Below are 17404 nucleotides of genomic sequence, written 5' to 3'. Positions count from 1 at the left end.
CTATACAGTAAGCTATACAGTAAGCTATACAGTAAGTTATACAGTAAGCTACACAGTAAGTTATACAGTAAGTTATACAGTAAGCTATACAGTAAGCTATACAGTAAGCTTTACAGTAGGTTATACAGTAAGCTACACAGTAAGTTATACAGTAAGCTATACAGTAAGCTATACAGTAAGCTATACAGTAAGTTATACAGTAAGCTATACAGTAAGCTATACAGTAAGTTATACAGTAAGTTATACAGTAAGCTATACAGTAAGCTATACAGTAAGCTATACAGTAAGTTATACAGTAAGTTATACAGTAAGATTGTGTAATGTGCATAAGCTAAAATATTGCAGTAAAGGTAAGCTTGACGTTTTGATATCCATTTGACAAGCCTCTCAAAAAAGAAGTTTTACTAAGCTAGCAACCTCAGACCAGTTGAATGTATTTAGAGCTAAATGTGAATGACTAATTGATGGGTGTGTCCTTTTTATGGTGAGACTTAAAGGTGGTACTCGAGTTGTAACTCACAGGACTATTTAGCCAAGAAGCAAAACAAAAAAAACTAAATGTGTCAATAGCTCTGCTTGATGTATTTAACCTTTATTTAATTCATTGATAACAAATGATTTCTTACAATAAGGACCTATTATTCATATTCATATATGTATGAAGTGACTACAACATGTGCATGTTGATGCTTGTGTGTAGGGTCTACCGCTGACTAGGACTGTTGATGCTCTGGTCTACAGCAGACTAGGACTGTTGATGCTCTGGTCTACCGCTGACTAGGACTGTTGATGCTCTGGTCTACTGAAGACTAGGACTGTTGATGCTCTGGTCTACTGAAGACTAGGACTGTTGATGCTCTGGTCTACTGCAGACTAGGACTGTTGATGCTCTGGTCTACCGCTGACTAGGACTGTTGATGCTCTGGTCTACTGAAGACTAGGACTGTTGATGCTCTGGTCTACTGCAGACTAGGACTGTTGATGCTCTGGTCTACTGCAGACTAGGACTGTTGATGCTCTGGTCTACTGAAGACTAGGACTGTTGAGGCTCTGGTCTACCGCTGACTAGGACTGTTGATGCTCTGGTCTACTGAAGACTAGGACTGTTGATGCTCTGGTCTACTGAAGACTAGGACTGTTGATGCTCTGGTCTACTGCAGACTAGGACTGTTGATGCTCTGGTCTACTGCAGACTAGGACTGTTGATGCTCTGGTCTACTGCAGACTAGAACTGTCGATGCTCTGGTCCACTGTAGACTGGGACTGTTGATGCTCTGGTCTACTGCAGACTAGGACTGTTGATGCTCTGGTCTACTGCAGACTAGGACTGTTGATGCTCTGGTCTACTGCAGACTAGAACTGTCGATGCTCTGGTCCACTGTAGACTGGGACTGTTGATGCTCTGGTCTACTGCAGACTAGGACTGTTGATGCTCTGGTCTACTGCAGACTAGGACTGTTGATGCTCTGGTCTACTGAAGACTAGGACTGTTGATGCTCTGGTCTACTGCAGACTAGGACTGTTGATGCTCTGGTCTACTGCAGACTAGGACTGTTGATGCTCTGGTCTACAGCAGACTAGGACTGTTGATGCTCTGGTCTACTGCAGACTAGGACTGTTGATGCTCTGGTCTACTGCAGACTAGGACTGTTGATGCTCTGGTCTACTGCAGACTAGGACTGTTGATGCTCTGGTCTACTGCAGACTAGGACTGTTGATGCTCTGGTCTACTGAAGACTAGGACTGTTGATGCTCTGGTCTACTGCAGACTAGAACTGTTGAGGCTCTGGTCTACTGCAGACTAGGACTGTTGATGCTCTGGTCTACTGCAGACTAGGACTGTTGATGCTCTGGTCTACTGAAGACTAGGACTGTTGATGCTCTGGTCTACTGCAGACTAGGACTGTTGATGCTCTGGTCTACTGCAGACTAGGACTGTTGATGCTCTGGTCTACTGCAGACTAGGACTGTTGATGCTCTGGTCTACAGCAGACTAGGACTGCTGATGCTCTGGTCTACTGCAGACTAGGACTGTTGATGCTCTGGTCTACAGCAGACTAGGACTGTTGATGCTCTGGTCTACTGCAGACTAGGACTGTTGATGCTCTGGTCCACTGCAGACTAGAACTGTTGATGCTCTGGTCTACTGCAGACTAGGACTGTTGATGCTCTGGTCTACAGCAGACTAGGACTGCTGATGCTCTGGTCTACTGCAGACTAGGACTGTTGATGCTCTGGTCTACAGCAGACTAGGACTGCTGATGCTCTGGTCTACTGCAGACTAGGACTGTTGATGCTCTGGTCTACAGCAGACTAGGACTGCTGATGCTCTGGTCTACTGCAGACTAGGACTGTTGATGCTCTGGTCTACTGAAGACTAGGACTGTTGATGCTCTGGTCTACTGCAGACTAGGACTGCTGATGCTCCTGTGAAGGTTCTACTGTAGACTAGGACTGCGTGTAACAATCTTTGCCTTTTAGCAATAATATGTATTGAATACATTGTGTGAATTATAGTGTGTATTATATTGTATTATACCATGACATTGTTGAATACTTCTTTCTGATTGGCTTGAAGGGCATTCTAGAGCATGCATTATTTCCCGTTAACGCACGATATATATGCATGGTAGAATTCAATGGCTATAGTTAATTTTTACATGTTTAGTTTGAGCTGCTTTTGAAAGCAAACAGTATTGGTATTGTTGAATTTGATTTTCATAATAGCAAGCTAGGACTGATGGTTTGGTTAGCTAAACTAGCAGGTCTGTTTGTTTGGTTACCATGGCAACTACTGTAGCTACAGTAAATAGTAAACTTGCTAGCTAATTCAGTGGATGTTGAACACATTTCTAGTGGTAAATGTGTTAAATTATAGCCATGGTATAAAATGGATAATCAACTCGGGGCTCTGTGTGTTCTCTGGAAAATAATGCAACTCCATGGAAGGTCAGTACTCTGTTAGCGCGTCGTCAAACACACCTTCCACGTCATTCCACAGAACGCATAGCCCCTCGTTGATTATCCCTTACGTATTATAGTGTGTATATGGGCTATTTTATCAAATAATCTGATATGGAACTGTAGCCATCGATGAAGAATGTGAATGTTACACCAGCGTGATATGAATTCAGTAACACACGTTGTTTCATCTCTCTCCATACAAAGTTATGTTCAATCAGCTTTTGCCAAACTGAGTAGTTGATGGTCTGTTGATTTGTCTACCTGAGAAATTAGTAAAATAATAAAAATACAAAAAATGCATTAGTCTCCTGTATCTCACTCCCAATCCATGCAGGTGTAGGCCTATTGTTTTATCTGATTATCTTTCCAATCCCTCTTGTACTTTCTCATTTGAAGGCTTCGACATTGATACTTCTTTGAGAGAAAAAAGGTCTTTCAGTTTAGCCTGGTCCCAGATCTGTTTGTGGTTTTGCCTACTCCATTGTCATTTTCAAGCTAAACTGTTTGGCATGACAATTTCATAAGGAGTTGCCAAGAGAGCAGAAACAGACTAATCTGGGTACCAGTCTGTTTAGCTATCATTCAGTCTGTTTAGCTATCATTCAGTCTGTTTAGCTATCATTCAGTCTGCTTAGCTATCGTTCAGTCTGTTTAGCTATCATTCAGTCTGTTTAGCTATCATTCAGTCTGTTTAGCTATCATTCAGTCTGTTTAGCTATCATTCAGTCTGTTTAGCTATCATTCAGTCTGTTTAGCTATCATTCAGTCTGCTTAGCTATCGTTCAGTCTGTTTAGCTATCATTCAGTCTGTTTAGATATCATTCAGTCTGTTTAGCTATCATTCAGTCTGTTTAGCTATCATTCAGTCTGTTTAGCTATCATTCAGTCTGTTTAGCTATCATTCAGTCTGTTTAGCTATCATTAAGTCTGTTTAGCTATCATTCAGTCTGTTTAGCTATCATTCAGTCTGTTTAGCTATCATTCAGTCTGCTTAGCTATCGTTCAGTCTGTTTAGCTATCATTCAGTCTGTTTAGCTATAATTCAGTCTGTTTAGCTATCATTCAGTCTGCTTAGCTATCGTTCAGTCTGTTTAGCTACCATTCAGTCTGTTTAGCTATCATTCAGTCTGTTTAGCTATCATTCAGTCTGTTTAGCTATCATTCAGTCTGTTTAGCTATCATTCAGTCTGTTTAGCTATCATTCAGTCTGTTTAGCTATCATTCAGTCAGTTTAGCTATCATTCAGTCTGTTTAGCTATCATTCAGTCTGTTTAGCTATCATTCAGTCTGCTTAGCTATCGTTCAGTCAGTTTAGCTATCATTCAGTCTGTTTAGCTATCATTCAGTCTGTTTAGCTATCATTCAGTCTGCTTAGCTATCGTTCAGTCTGTTTAGCTATCATTCAGTCTGTTTAGCTATCATTCAGTCTGTTTAGCTATCATTCAGTCTGTTTAGCTATCATTCAGTCTGTTTAGCTATCATTCAGTCTGTTTAGCTATCATTCAGTCTGTTTAGCTATCATTCAGTCTGTTTAGCTATCATTCAGTCTGCTTAGCTATCGTTCAGTCTGTTTAGCTATCATTCAGTCTGTTTAGATATCATTCAGTCTGTTTAGCTATCATTCAGTCTGTTTAGCTATCATTCAGTCTGTTTAGCTATCATTCAGTCTGTTTAGCTATCATTCAGTCTGTTTAGCTATCATTAAGTCTGTTTAGCTATCATTCAGTCTGTTTAGCTATCATTCAGTCTGTTTAGCTATCATTCAGTCTGCTTAGCTATCGTTCAGTCTGTTTAGCTATCATTCAGTCTGTTTAGCTATCATTCAGTCTGTTTAGCTATCATTCAGTCTGCTTAGCTATCGTTCAGTCTGTTTAGCTATCGTTCAGTCTGTTTAGCTATCATTCAGTCTGTTTAGCTATCATTCAGTCTGTTTAGCTATCATTCAGTCTGTTTAGCTATCATTCAGTCTGTTTAGCTATCATTCAGTCTGTTTAGCTATCATTCAGTCAGTTTAGCTATCATTCAGTCTGTTTAGCTATCATTCAGTCAGTTTAGCTATCATTCAGTCTATCATTCCGTTTGTTTAGCTAAGTATCAATATCCAAGATGGCGTAGTAGTGCTGTCATGTATTTCTGTTGTGTCCTCGTGTAAATAGCCTGTTTTTTTTGTTTTTTTTGTCTTTTTTCGTATATATTTCTCTATCTCACTTTCCATCCTTTAACTAAATATACTTTCCTGCAACCCGCCTCACCCAATGTGGAACGGATTCTATTATTTCTTTATTTTTATCAAGAACCTACGGCTGAAACTAGCCAGCTAACTAGCTACTTGCTATTAGCCATCGTTAGCGGTCTTCACCACTGTCCGTGGCCTGCACTACCTACCAGCCAGCTCTAGCCTGGACAATTATCGGCCAGTCTGCACAGCGTGCTATCGACCCAGAGCATATCGGATTTTCTGCCGGAATCACTGAATCACTGGACCTTAACACCGGATCATCGCAACTAGCTAGCTGCATCCGAATGGCTGTTGTTGGCTAATCACCACTGTCCCGACGTACCAGTTAGCCTTGAGCTAGCCTCGAGCCAGGCCCATCTCCTAGCTATCTACCTCTCTGTCAACCGGACGGGACCTCCTAGTGTCGACACGGAGCCCCGCCGATCCATCATGACTGGTCTGCCAACGTAATCGTCTGATGTGGTTTCAACAGGCTTCCCGTTGCGACGACCACGAAGATCCATCTGCTAGCCCCGGCCCGCTAGCACGCGCAATCAACAGCAATGCCTCCTGCTCACCTGTGCTTTAGCAGCCTACGATCTGCTCCCGGACTTACTTAGTGCTGTTCACTGGACCTTATGATCACTCAGCTACACAGCTAATGCCTGCTGGACTGTTCCTTTACACGGTACCCCATCCTGTTTATCTGTTTAGCCTCAGCCCAAACTTTCGTCGCCATTACCAGTTGTTGTCTTAGCCCTCTCGAATAACACCTGTGATTGCGTTATGCCTCTCTCCCATGTCAATATGCCTAGCCTATTGCTGTTTGGGTTAGTTCTTATTATACAATTTCACTGTAGAGCCCCAAGTTCTGCTCAACTAGCCTCAGAGAGCTCCTTTGTCCCACCCCCCATCCACGCGGAGACCGGCTCAATCGGTACCTCCAGTGATGCAATCTCTTTCATAGTTACCCAATGCTTAGGTGTACCTCCACTGTACTCATATCCTTCCATATCCTTGTCTGTACATAATGCCCTGAATCTATTCTACAACGCCCGGAAATCTGCCCCTTTTATTCTCTGTACCCAATGCACTAGAAGACCAGTTCTTAAAGCCTTTAGCCGTATCCTTATTCTATTCCTCCTCTGTTCCTCTGGTGATGTAGAGGTTAACACAGGCCCTGTAGCCCCCAGTATCACTCCTACCCCCCAGACGCTATCATTTGTTGACTTCTGTAACTGTAAAAGCCTTGGTTTCTTGTATGTTAACATCAGAAGCCTCCTCCCCAAGTTTGAGTTATTCACTGCGTTAGCACACTCTGCCAACCCTGATGTTCTAGCAGTGTCTGAATCTTGGCTTAGGAAGGCCACCAAAAATTCAGAAATTTCCATCCCGAACTACAACATTTTCCGTCTAGATAGAACTGCCAAAGGGGGCGGAGTTGCAATGTAGAGATAGCCTGCAGAGCTCTATCATACTATCCAGGTCTGTGCCCAAACAGTTTGAGCTTCAACTTCTAAAAATCCACCTTTCCAGAAATAAGTCTCTCACTGTTGCCGCTTGCTACAGACCCCCCTCAGCCCCCAGTTGTGCCCTGGACACCATATGTGAACTACTTGCCCCCCATCTATCCTCAGAGTTCGTACTGCTTGGTGACCTAAACTGGGATATGCTTAACACCCCGGCCGTCCTCTCAATCTCACACAAATTATCAAGGAACCTACCAGGTACAACCCTAAATCCGTAAACATGGGTACCCTCATAGATATCATCCTGACTAATTTACCCTCTAAATACACCTCCGCTGTCTTCAACCAGGATCTCAGCGATTACTGCCTCATTGCCTGCGTCCATAATGGGTCCGCGGTCAAACGACCACCCCTCATCACTGTCAAACGCTCCCTAAAACACTTCAGCGAGCAGGCCTTTCTAATTGACCTGGCCCGGGTATCCTGGATGGATATTGACCTCATTCCGTCAGTAAAGGATGCCTGGATGTTCTTCAAAAGTGCTTTCCTCTCAATCTTAAATAAACATGCCCCATTCAAAAAATTCAGAACTAAAAACAGATATAGCCCCTGGTTCACCGCAGACTTGACTGCCCTTGACCAGCACAAAAACATCCTGTGGCGTACTGCATTAGCATCTAACAGCCCCCGCGATATGCAACTTTTCAGGGAAGTCAGGAACCAATATACACAATCAGTTAGGAAAGAAAAGGCTAGCTATTTCAAACAGAAATTTGCATCCTGTAGCACTAATTCCAAAAAGTTTTGGGACACTGTAAAGTCCATGGAGAATAAGAGCACCTCCTCCCAGCTACGCACTGCACTGAGGCTAGGAAACACTGTCACCACCGATAAATCTACGATAATCGAGAATTTCAATAACCATTTGCTACGCTGGCCATGCTTTCCCCTGGCTACCACTACCCGCCCTATTCCCCCCGCTTCTCCTTCACCCAAATTCAGATAGCTGATGTCCTGAAAGAGCTGCTAAATCTGGACCCCTACAAATCAGCTGGGCTAGACAATCTGGACCCTTTCTTTCTCAAATTAGCAGCCGAAATTGTCGCAACCCCTGTTACTAGCCTGTTCAACCTCTCTTTCATATCGTCTGAGATCCCCAGAGATTGGAAGGCTGCCGCGGTCATCCCCCTCTTCAAAGGGGGTGAAACTGTAACAGACCTATATCCATCCTGCCCTGCCTTTCAAAAGTACTTGAAAGCCAAGTTAACAAACAGATCACCGACCATTTCGAATCCCACCGTACCTTCTCCGCTATGCAATCTGGTTTCCGAGCTGGTCATGGGTGCACCTCAGCCACACTCAAGGTCCTAAACGATATAATAACCGCGATCGATAAAAGACAGTACTGTGCAGCCGTCTTCATCGACCTGGCCAAGGCTTTTGACTCTGTCAATCACCGCATTCTTATTGGCAGACTAAATAGCCTTGGTTTCTCAAATGACTGCCTCGCCTGGTTCACCAACTACTTCTCAGATAGAGTTCAATGTGTCAAATCGGAGGGCCTGTTGTCTGGACCTATGGCAGTCTCTATGGGGGTGCCACAGGGTTCAATTCTTGGGCCAACTCTTTTCTCTGTGTATATCAATGATGTCGCTCTTGCTGCTGGTGACTCTCAGATCCACCTCTACGCAGACGACACCATTTTGTATACATCTGACCCTTCATTGGACACTGTGTTAACAAACCTCCAAACGAGCTTCAATGCCATACAACACTCCTTCAGTAGCCTCCAACTGCTCTTAAACACTAGTAAAACTAAATGCATGCTCTTCAATCGAACGCTGCATGCACCCGCCCGCCCGACTAGAATCACTACACTCGACGGGTCTGACTTAGAATATGTGGACAACTACAAATACCTAGGTGTCTGGTTAGACCGTAAACTCTCCTTCCAGACTCACATTAAGCATCTCCAATCCAAAGTTAAATCTAGAATCAGCTTCCTATTTCGCAACAAAGCCTCCTTCACTCATGCTGCTAAACATGCCCTCGTAAAACTGACTATCCTACCAATCCTTGACTTCGGCGATGTCATTTACAAAATAGCTTCCAACACTCTTCTCAGCAAATTGGATGTAGTCTATCACAGTGCCATCCGTTTTGTCACCAAAGCCCCATATACTACCCACCATTGTGACCTGTACGCTCTCGTTGGCTGGCCCTCACTACATATTCGTCGCCAAACCCACTGGCTCCAGGTCATCTATAAATCACTTCTAGGCAAATCCCCGCCTTATCTTAGATCAATTTTAGAATGACCACTCCCAAGAAGGCGGGGATTATGCCAATACAGAACATTCAAAACCAATCACAGCAACCCTTCCTGCAACAACTTGAATGATGAAATGTCTTGACACTCAGGCACGTTTGTTCTACTGAGCTGCATGCAGTATAATGTTCTGAAACTGTAATAAATATACAGTACTAGTCAAAAGTTTGGACACACCTACTCATTCAAGGGGTTTTCTTTATTTTTACTATTTTCTACATTGTAGAATAATAGTGAATGCATCAAAACTATGAAATAACACATATGGAATCATGTAGTAAGTAAAAAAGTGTTAAACAAATCAAAATATATTTTATATTTGAGACTCTTCAAATTGCCACCCTTTGCCTTGATGACAGCTTTGCACACTCTTGGCATCACAATAACAGAACACTCCTATGTGATTCTCTCTCTGTCTCTCTCTCTCTCTCTCTCTCTCTCTCTCTCTCTCTCTCTCTCTCTCTCTCTCTCCTCTCTCTCTCTCTCTCTCTCTCTCTCTCTCTCTCTCTCTCTCTCTCTCTCTCTCTCTCTCTCTCTCTGTCTCTCTCTCTCTGTCTCTCTCTGTCTCTCTCTCTCTCTCTGTCTCTCTCTCTCTCTGTCTCTCTCTCTCTCTCTCTCTCTCTCTCTCTCTCTCTCTCTCTCTGTCTCTCTCTCTCTGTCTCTCTCTCTCTCTCTCTCTGCTCTCTCTCTCTCTCTCTCTCTGTGTCTCTCTCTCTCTCTCTCTCTCTCTCTCTCTCTGTCTCTCTCTCTCTCTCTCTCTCTCTCTCTCTCTGTCTCTCTCTCTCTCTCTCTCTCTCTCTGTCTCTCTCTCTCTCTCTCTCTCTCTCTCTCTCTCTCTGTCTCTGTCTCTGTCTCTGTCTCTGTCTCTCTCTCTCTCTCTCTCTCTCTCTCTCTCTCTCTCTCCATCTTTATGTGTATCTGTGTCTCTCATTCACGTGCAGTTTAATTTTCATCTACTGTATGTGTGAAAGTAAAGGCAGGCTGATGGAGAGCAGGGTGTATCCATGTTCTCTCACTGCATCCCTGTAGGTGTGTCCTGATCCCTGGGGGGGTTTGGGTACTAGAGGGAGAACAGAGGAGAGGATGGGTGGAGGAGGTTGGGAAAGTAGAATAGGAACTAAATCAAATGAATAGGAACATACAGACAGGAGCATGCTGATACACAGACAGACAGTCAGTCACACAGGGCCCCCAACCTGGACAAACAAAACCCCACCGGCCCACACACACACACAGGCACACACACACAGGCACACACAGGCATACACACACAGGCACACACAGGCACTCTGTGTCCCCACCTCCTTAGTTCTCTGCTGGGGATAGATGCGTGGAAAGGGCCTGAACTTCTCTGGAGGGGGAAAGTCTTCTATGGGATGGAACTGAAATTTAGACTCAAAGTCATCTGAAAGACGAGAGAGAGAGAGAGAGAGACAGATTAACATACTGAGAAAAGACAACACTAAGGGGGGAGGACTCAGACTGTGTCCATTCCTCATTAGTGAGAGGGGTAGGGGGGAAGGACTCAGACTGTGTCCATTCCTCATTAGTGAGAGGGGTAGGGGGGAAGGACTCAGACTGTGTCCATTCCTCATTAGTGAGAGGGGTAGGGGGAGGGACTCAGGCTGTGTCCATTCCTCATTAGTGAGAGGGGGAGGGGGGAAGGACTCAGACTGTGTCCATTCCTCATTAGTGAGAGGGGTAGGGGGGAAGGACTCAGACTGTGTCCATTCCTCATTAGTGAGAGGGGTAGGGGGGGAGGACTCAGGCTGTGTCCATTCCTCATTAGTGAGAGGGGTAGGGGGGAAGGACTCAGACTGTGTCCATTCCTCATTAGTGAGAGGGGTAGGGGGGAAGGACTCAGACTGTGTCCATTCCTCATTAGTGAGAGGGCTAGGGGGGAGGAGGAAGGCTGTGTGCATTCCTCATTAGTGAGAGGGCTAGGGGGGAGGAGGAAGGCTGTGTGCATTCCTCATTAAAAAGGGGGGAGGGGGTTGGATCCGGTTGGCCAGCTCAGTGGACGTGGAGCGGGCCGGGTGACAGGGGGAGGGGCCAACGACCTCTCCACACCTGTTGGGAAAGAAAACAGACATTGACAAGAAACCTCACAAAGAGAGTTTTCTGTCAGTGTTGTAGTCTGTCTATGTTGCTAGATGAATGTGTTGTCATTGGAGCTAAACTCCCCTAATCAATTAGGATAGACAATCTATTCAACAGTTTATTTACCAACAAGATTTTAGCTAGCTTCATAAGCTAATGATGCTTATGACTAAGTTAGCTAGCTTGTTGAACATTGACAATATGATCAAACTAACCACATTCGGCCCTACCCATATTGTAGCTGTCAAAACCTGATTTCTTGCCATCTTTTGATTTAAACGGTAAAAGGTCAGTGGTGAAACGTCACGGTTTCCCCACTTGTAATTCCAATTTGAAGGGACGTTTAAGTGAAACTTCCCGGTCAGAACTAGGAACTTCTGAAAAAGCAGATAGCACATGAACACAGCCTATGTGCAACAATGAACTTTCCCACCCGACACACCTGTAATTGTATGACAGCGATAGGTTATGTGGTGGAAACAGGGTTAGAGGGATATGCACAAAGTCATGAACCCATCCCATCTTCTTAAAATTTGATTTTGAACCTAACCTTACTGCTAACCTTACGCCTAACCCAGTGACAAACCGTGACTATAGGACCTAGGCCTTCAGAGGGACCCAAAACATTCCAATAAGTTGTATCAAACTCAAAAATCAAGAAAGTAACAGAAAACATAGCATCACTTATTGCGCCCGACATTATATATATATTCTGTAGCATTCTAGTTTTCTAGTGAAGAAGGAGCAATGCTTTTTGACGACGTTATGAATGAATCAAACAGGCCTGGCCGCACTTCGGGCTGCCGCACACACAGGGACAGACACACCATGACAGACAGCATAAAATAATGCGACCAACAAAAAAAAAAAAAACACACTGTTTACCAACCCAACCACTACCACACTATCACCAACAACCGTGTCACATCAAAAGGTGACAGGTTTGTGGTGCTGAACACATAGACAGGGCTGACAGATAGACAGGAGACAGGGCTGATAGACAGGAGACAGGGCTGATAGACAGGAGACAGGGCTGATAGACAGCATAGACAGGGCTGATAGACAGGAGACAGGGCTGATAGACAGGAGACAGGGCTGATAGACAGGAGACAGCAGTCACACAGTGTTACAGAATAAGCAGCCCATTCACTCCATTAGGCCCCATGAAATCAGAACAACACAAAAACACAACCATTTCATTTCCAAAATGAAATTAAGAGTCCATCTATTACTTCCCATTGCAATTATATTTTATCACGTTCATCACACTAACTGGTGATCTAAAGTTTAACTGCAACAATGTTTCACAGTCATTATTTTCAAAGAGATAACTGCAACAAAAAACAAAAAAAACAGTGCCAATCATCAGATGATGATCATTTCTAAACGAAGTTTGAAAGAAGTTTGAAAGTTAATCTTGAAATGGGTGATGCTAACAAATTAGCAACAACATTCACCATGAAGTTGATAACAGCTGCTGCAGCCGTCGTCAACACAAGTTGGCTAAAGTTGTCACACCACAACAACACAAGCTAGCTAACGTTCCTAGCATTAGCGTGGGAAAACTGCTTGTGCCACTGATTATTTTGTGTTCTCAGTATTAGCCCTTGCTAGACACACCTCACTTTTATTTATTTTTTACGGTCCCGCCCATTGCAAGTCAAAATATGATTGGTTCATTTACTGTCACTCCAAAATTCTGCTGTAATACATTTGAACGGCAGAGGCCTTCTGTCCAGCTTCTGAAGGCCTAGCCAATGGCTGGCTGACCTAGCTAGATTTTTCACCCCGGAGACCACCAAAGAAAATCCTAATTGGATATTTTTTTTTCTCTTCAGTATTAACCCTTCTCTTTCCAACACAAACTGAAGAGATTAAATCAGAAGAACGTTAACATTATTGTAAAGATTAAATAGAAATTAACTCTTCCAGGGGTCCAGCAAAATTAAGGCAGTTATACATTTTAAAAACATTACAATACATTCACAGATATCACAACACACTGTGTGCCCTCAGGCCCCTACTCCACCACTACCAGATATCTACAGTACAAAAATCCATGTGTACGTGTGTGTATAGTGCGAATGTTATTGTGTGTGTGTATGCATGTGTCTGTGCCTATGTTTGTGTTGCTTCACAGTCCCCGTTGTTCCATAAGGTGGATTTTTATCTGTTTTTTAAATCTAATTTCACTACTTGCATCAGTTACTTGATGTGGAATAGAGTTCCATGTAGTCATGGCTCTATGTAGTACTGTGCGCCTCCCGTAGTCTGTTCTGGACTTGGGGACTGTGAAGAGACCTCTGGTGGCATGTCTTGTGGGGTATGCATGGGTGACCGAGCTGTGCGCCAGTAGCTCAAACAGACAGCTCGGTGCACCCAACATGTCAACACCTCTCATTACATTTACATTTTAGGCATTTAGCAGACGCTCTTATCCAGAGCGACTTACAGTTAGTGAATACATATATATTTTTTTTTTCTTTTATACTGGCCCCCCATGGGAATCGAACCCACAACCCTGGCGTTGCAAACGCCATGCTCTATCAACTGAGCTACATCCCTGCCGGCCATTCCCTCCCCTACCCTGGACGACGCTGGGCCAATTGTGCACCGCCCATGAGTCTCCCGGTCGCGGCCGGCTGCGACAGAGCCTGGATTCGAACCAGGATCTCTAGTGGCACAGTTAGCACTGCGATGCAGTGCCTTAGACCACTGCGCCACTCAGGATAAACACATAAACACAAGTAGTGATGAAATCAATCTCTCCTCCACTTTGAGCCAGGAGAGCTCGACATGCATATTATTAATATTAGCTCTCTGTGTACATCAAAGGGCCAGCCGTGCTGCCCTGTTCTGAGCCAATTGCAATTTTCCTAAGTCCTTTTTCGTGGCACCTGACCACACAACTGAACAGTAGTCCAGGTGTGACAAAACTAGGGCCTGTAGGACCTGCCTTGTTGATAGTGCTGTTAAGAAGGTAGAGCAGCGCTTTATTATGGACAGACTTCTCCCCATCTTAGCTACTGTTGTATCAATATGTTTTGACCATGACAGTTTACAATCCAGGGTTACTCCAAGCAGTTTAGTCTCCTCAATTTGCTCATTTTCCACATTATTTAGTACAAGATTTAGATGAAGTTTAGGGTTTAGTGAATGATTTGTTCCAAATACAATGCTTTTAGTTTAGGAAATATTTAGGACTAATTTATTCCTTGCCACCCACTCTGAAACTAACTGCAACTCTTTGTTAAGTGTTGCAGTCATTTCAGTCGCTGTAGTAGCTGACATGTATAGTGTTGAGTCATCCGCATACATAGACACTCTGGCTTTACTCAAAGTCGTTAGTAAAGATGGAAAAAAGTAAGGGGCCTAGACAGCTGCCCTGGGGAATTCATGATTATGGATTATGTTGGAGAGTCTTCCATTAAAGAACACCCTCTGTGTTCTGTTAGACAGGTAACTCTGTATCCACATTACAGCAGGGGGTGTAAAGCCATAACACATACGTTTTTCCAGCAGCAGACTATGATCGATAATGTCAAAAGCTGCACTGAAGTCTAACAAAACAACCCCCACAATCGTTTTATCATCAATTTCTCTCAGCCAATCATCAGTCATTTGTGTAAATGCTGGATTTAAAAAATATATATACATTTTCCCCACTGGCCTAACCCTAACCTTAAATTAAGAGTTTGTGGCTGTGGATTCTGAATTTGTGGCTGTGGAATCTGACTTTGTGTCTGCAGAATCTGAGTTTGTGGCTGTAGAAGACAGTGGAAACATACTATAAAATCTGACTTTGCAGCTGTAGAATCTGACTTTGTGGCTGTAGAAGCCAGCAGAAGCATACTATAGAATCTGACTTTGTGGCTATAGGAGCCAATGGAAACATACTGTATAATATGACTTTGTGGCTATAAAGGCCAGTGGAAACATACTGTAGAATCTGACTTTGTGGCTCTAGAAGCCAGCAGAAACTGTCATGAGAATTTCTCTCTCTAATTCAACCTAAGCTTGAATCGTTACCAGGGGTTGTACGGCTCTGGTTTTAATCATAAATGATTCAAGGTCCACAACCAGCAAGAATGATCTGTATTTTTATTCATGGAGAGCTCTGGCGCCAAAAACCCATACATACAGCTTTATACCCCTTGACACACAAAGGCACTTTGCTCCGCCCACCTTTAGGAGGCTTTTTTTAACCCGTTTTCTCAGTCCCCTTCACCCTGGAATGTTTAGTCCCGCCCCCCTCTGTTAATGGGTTGCCACTACATTATAACTCTTAACACCGTTCACACATTTATACTGTATTTGGGGTGAAATCCTTTAGTCATTATTCTTAAAATACAAATTAATCTATCAATCCACCCCTTTGACTAAATGTTTTCACATTAAGGATTGATGTATTTTACAAGCATGATTAATCTCAGAGATTACGTCAGAACCAATAAACATTTCATCCAATGGCGGTCTTTCAGGGTCAAAATCCTCGTCATCCACCAAGCCTGGAGGATCGTTTTTCACATTCCCCTGGTCAGAGTCCGGAGTCGGTCCATCTCTCATCATTGTTGAGATACTGCATTTCACCAACGCCTGACTCACCAATCCTCGGACACAGGGAACAAGACAACAACCACATAATACAAGAATACCCATACAAACACTGACCGCCCCTAAGATGGTGGCTGCTATGGTTTTCCATTTACCAAACATTTCATCAAACCACCCTATCCACGATGTACTAACTTCTGAGTTCTCAGTTCATTCTTCACTTAGTGCAGTTAATTCTGCAAGAGCTCTGGTGACTGTCCCATCCAGTGTGGTGTTGTTAGGGATAAATGTGCAACAATGGCTTATCATTCTATAGACACCGGCCCTTTCTGCCTGATCTAGAGCCAACCTCTCACTAAGTCATGAGTGGGATGACGGATAATTGCTCGGAGATCCCCATTACTGCATCTCTAGTCTGGTTAATAAATCGTTGTTTGTTGTAATAGATATAATTTATCCAATCCACATTCTTGTTTATTGTCACCCACCAGAAAAATGTTGTGGTAAAACCCTCCCATATTTGATTCATAGCTTTGTATTCGTCTGGAACACCCCTGGGGATGCCTATACCATCTATCCAAATTAATTAAAACTAATTCTTACAGGTTTGGACGCACAATACTGGGGCACAAGTACCCACCCATCCTTCTGGTAATGTCTGTCGAATGCTCCCTTTGTTAGTACATGCCCTCCACACATCAGTCAGAGGGATGGTAAGGTTCATAATTTTTTTTTTTTCCTCCCCTATCTAAATCAGTCACATTAATTATCTCCTTACAGCCATCAAAATCACCCAAGTTACGGGTGCCATTTCTATGTCTGTAACACTGGTATTCGCCAGGAGTTAAAGTGAACCTAGGTGAGTTGGCCGAGTAAGTCAACTTTGCTAGCCCAATCCCTGTTCAATTGGCCTCTTTAGTGACCTTTACTATTGTTACTACCATCTCCGTGGGGATGTCGTTATACCTTCTTATCCTCCATCTGGACGTCCAGCCCCCCCATCTCATCTCTCCGTCCCCCCAGTATGTCTAAGCACCTGAGCCCAGGAACAATCCGCCGAGGGAGCTGAACATAAATACAATGGGATTTTATAATCCCACGTTGCTTGCTTATTGACATGTACCCCACCCGTTAGCTACGTCCCTAACCTTTATTTTGAATCCTACAGTCTGCCCTTCTTTAACTCCCATTTTATAGGCCTCCCGTCCTTGGCGGTCAGTATGTCGGGTCGCTTCTCTTCTCTTTTACTTCTTAACAATGGTAAGGGCATAGCGTAATTGGTGGTGGATCTTGACATATCAAGACCATTGCCGAGACTATGATGCAGCTCAAGTTACCCCCCTTCCCAAAAACCGCCAACCCTCTCCTGTCCTCAGTCTTTCTGCTTGGTATCACCCCATACTCACACCCTGAGAACACACTACAGCGATGATAGGTCGGGGTAGGAGATCTTCATTAACAGAGGTGATCCCCAGACCCTATTGGTCCAGTTCTTCTCTCTAACTCTGCATGTGTACAGTGGTGCTTGTATGGGTTCTTACCTTTTTGCAGTGGGTAACGTGGACACAGGTTGCTCTTTCTGCTATTCTAATGGCAAAGGCAGTGACCAATATAACCTGATAGGGCCTTTCCCAACAGGCCTGCTTCCAGTCTTTCTTCTTTAGGGACTGGATGCTCACCAGTCACCTGGTTAGATAGAGTGGGTCACCTTCTCCTTTAGTTCACCTGTGGGGCACAAAACCTCTGACATACCGGTGTGGTTAATAAACT

Source organism: Coregonus clupeaformis, chromosome 17, assembly GCF_020615455.1.
Source record: "Coregonus clupeaformis isolate EN_2021a chromosome 17, ASM2061545v1, whole genome shotgun sequence".
Lineage (NCBI taxonomy): Eukaryota > Metazoa > Chordata > Actinopteri > Salmoniformes > Salmonidae > Coregonus > Coregonus clupeaformis.
Note: the sequence above shows the minus strand (reverse complement) of the source record.